Below are 4016 nucleotides of genomic sequence, written 5' to 3'. Positions count from 1 at the left end.
TTGTTAAAACCAAGCATGTCGAAACTCTAATAGACGACTTGAGGCTCACATTCGACAACCTCCGAACATATGACATCAAGCTCAATCCGGAAAAATGCGTTTTCGGCATACCAGCAGGAAAGCACCTGGGATTCATTGTCTCCAGTAGAGGTATTGAAGCTAATCCGGCCAAAATCGGAGCGTTGTCACAGTTGGCTACCCCAACAAACCACAAAACAAATACAAAAATTGACTGGATGTGTGGCGGCTCTAAGCCGCTTTATCTCCCGCTTGGGAGAAAAGGAATTACCCCTTTATCGCCTCCTCCGGTGCACCGAACACTTCGAGTGGAGGATGCCGCCATGGCCGGACTCAACGAAATAAAAGCCATATTGGCAACAAACCCAGTCCTGGCCGCGCCAAACATGGCGAACCAATGCTATTATACATTGCGGCAACTCATCAAGTAGTAAGCGCAGTGCTTGTCGTCGAGCGAGAAGTCGACGGACACAAATTTCCCCTTCAAAAGCCAGTTTACTACGTGTCCACTGTCCTTATTCCATACAAATCACGGTACCCGCATTATCAAAATATAGCGTACGCGGTATTTATGGCATCCCGGAAGCTGCAACACTACTTTCAAGAGTGTTCGATAACGGTAGCCTCGGAAGTACCAACCGCGACGTGATGGGCCGGATTGCCAAATGGGCCATTGAGCTCCTCCCATTCGACATAACTTACAAGCCACGGCGAGCTATTCAATCACAAGTTTTGGCGGACTTCGTCGCTGAATGGACGGAAGCCGAACTCCCTAAAGAGTACGTCACATATTCAAACTAGATCATGCACTTCGACGGCTCCAAAATGTTGGCTGGTTTGGGGGCTGGCGTCGTTTTGACGTTCCCAACAGGAGACACCGTTCAATACGTGCTGTAGATAATGTATACGGACTCCAACAACGCAGCCGAATATGAGGCCCTTCTACATGGTCTCCGGATGGCAGTATCCATGGGCATTCAATGCCTAGAGGTGCGCGGGGATTCAAACCTCGCGATATCCCAAATAAATGGAGACTTTGATGCCAAGGATCCAAAAATGGCCGCTTATCGCAATGCCGTCCTAAAAATGTCAGCTCGGTTTGAGGGGCTCGAATTTCACCATGTGGCTCGGGAAAACAATCAGGCGGCGGATATCCTCGCCCGCATTGGCGCAAAATGCGACGTGGTCCCTCCCAAGATTTTTTTGGAAAGGCTTTTCAAGCCATCGTAGCATGGGAAGGGGACACCGGGAACAACAGTCCGGACCTAGCCAAAATACCCGATGCCGAACTCTCTGACACAATCGGAGGCTCCGCCATCGAAATAACACAATCAGCCCACGAAATAATGGCCATTATTGCCCCGTGGACAGAACCATTCCTGGCCTACCTAATTAGACAAGAACTTCCCGAGGACCAAAATGAGGCACGCTGCATAGTGCGGCGATCCAAAGCCTACAGGGACCATGAGGGAGAATTGTACAAAAAAAGCGCTACCGGAGTCCTTCAAAGGTGCATCTCCGAAGAGGAAGGGCGGAATCTTTTGGCAGAAATTCACGCCGGACTCGGCGGCCATCACTCTGCAGCCTAGGCTCTTGTAAGCAAGGCCTTCCGCACAGGATTTTATTGGCCAATGGCCCGGGCAGATGCACAGGACTTGGTCCAACGTTGCGCTGGTTGCCAGCTCTTTGCAAATCATAGCCACATGCCACCTACCGCCCTCTGAACGATCCCCATTACATGGCCCTTCGCGGTCTGGGGGCTTGACATGGTCGGACCCCTTAAAGGGGGAACCCAAAAGAAAAGATACTTATTGGTCATGGTGGATAAATTCACCAAATGGATAGAGGCTAAACCGGTAAAAACAGCCGAATCCGGACCGGTGATAGATTTCATATCCGGGGTTGTACACCGTTACGGCGTCCCCCACAGCATCATCACTGATAACGGCACGAACTTCATGGCCGACAAGGTAAAACTCTGGTGCAGAAAAATGGGCATCAAGCTCGATTACGCTTCAGTCTATCACCCACAAACCAACGGTTAAGTCGAACGAGCAAATGGTCTTATAATGAGCGGCATTAAACCCCGATTAGTGCACTCATTAACGGAGTCCGATGCGCACTGGGTAGAGGAGCTTGACTCCGTACTCTGGGGACTGCGGACCATGCCGAATCGTAGTACCGGATATACACCATTTTTTATGGTGTACGGCGCAGAGGCAGTCCTGCCCTGTGACATAATTCATGACTCACCTCGAGTGCGCATGTATGAAGAAAGAGAAGCCGAGCTCAATCGGCAGGACGGTCTGGACACCTTGGAGGAAGAGCGCGACGTAGCCAAAGCCCGTTCCACATTTTACCAGCAACAGGCTCACAGATACCAAAGCAGAGAAGTAAGGGCCAAAACTTATAACATTGGCGAACTAGTTCTACGGCTGCTGGATAAGAAAAAGAACAAGCTCGAGCCCAAATGGGAAGGTCCCTTCATTATCGACCAAGTTCTGACCGGTGGAGCGTACCGATTGCAGGATGCATCGACTAGTCGACTCGAGCCGAACCCATGGAACCCAGCCAGGCTCCGAAGATTCTACGCCTAGCTCTGGACTGTATGTTAGTCCCCTCCCTTTGTCCATTTTCTGCATATGCATCATCTGTCTTGTTTCCCTTTCTTTCTTTTCATTTCCCTAGGCCTTCAAGGGTCACCTTGTGCCTCACTCATACATCACAGATGCGCTAGCCGCACTCTTCATACATGGGGGCTTCTTTCATAGAAGCTTAAATTATTTACCTGGGCCCCATGCCCAACACACGTGTTATACTTCCGCATGTACCTTTTTTCACCATTATATGCATCGATATGACTTAAGTTTTGGCCAAGCTGGGTTGCCTGGCTCTTGTATTTATTCCCTACGTTCCCGTTAATTCGGCTAGGGCATAGGGGAGCACCTCTGCGATTGTTACCGCCGGGTCAGCTGGACGTGTACCTCAGACTGGGTGAAGCCGAAAGCTAGCGTTCTTAAGAGCATATTCGGTCGGTGAACAAAATATGACTTTTATTTATTATCCATATCTGCCCCCAAATGTTTTTTCTGCGCTTCTTGTCGCAGTCCGGACATGCACTTTAGGACATGCCTACCCAGGGAAAGGAACCCTTAACGGAACTATTCTCTCTGGAAGATGTTTCTTACTACCCATGTAATATAACATAACTAGTTGGGCACTTGTCTGATAAAGCACTAATGACCCCTACGCCTGGTCTCCACGCATGCCCCGGTTCTCACATAACCGAGAGGGTATTCGGATACACTTCGGACTGTCAGGTCCCGAGGTTGAAGCGAAAAGGCTGCCACGACAAACGATCTACAATCCGGCTAGAAGGCATCATACATGTCACTTTAAAATTACATAGTCAATTTGACTGGTTGAATTCCTCTTCAATGCCAGCCAATAGGCTGTCCAGTCTACAGTCCAGTTGGGAATATTTTGCGGCCAATTCCACTTGGCCGTACACTAAACTCACAGGGATCTCCTTGCCATCAGGCCCCATAGGTCTGACTTCGGCCATGTGGTTTGGGTCAGCCTTCGTGTACCATGTCTTCACCATTTCCCAAGCTTCCCTAGCGCCCTGACGGCAGGCCGATATCTTCCATAATCGGAAGCGCCGCCGTGCTCCCTTCATCTTTTCTGTAAGCTCTCCAAGGCCTTCGGGCATGGAGACGGACGACCACAAGGCTTGGGCGACGCCTTGCATCACCTGCCAAACTCGTTCATGCAATTGTGCGAGCTCGGGAAGAAGATCACCCGTTGAACCAGGCATCTCCTCGGCAGGACGACCTGTTAGCATACCTATAGACATAGCTCTGTCAGCCAGCTTCCTCGCCGGACTCTTTTTCAAAGTTCGTTCAAGCACTTACTGAATATGCCGCGTCGAAGCCGCCGATTCTCCTTAACAGAGTCCGACAATTGGGCACGGACATCTTTTAGTTCCACGCCCAACT

This window comes from Triticum urartu, chromosome 7 (genome assembly GCF_003073215.2).
Source record: "Triticum urartu cultivar G1812 chromosome 7, Tu2.1, whole genome shotgun sequence".
In the NCBI taxonomy this organism is placed as follows: domain Eukaryota; kingdom Viridiplantae; phylum Streptophyta; class Magnoliopsida; order Poales; family Poaceae; genus Triticum; species Triticum urartu.
The sequence above is the reverse complement of the archived record's forward strand: the minus strand, read 5'-3'. Positions refer to the sequence as shown.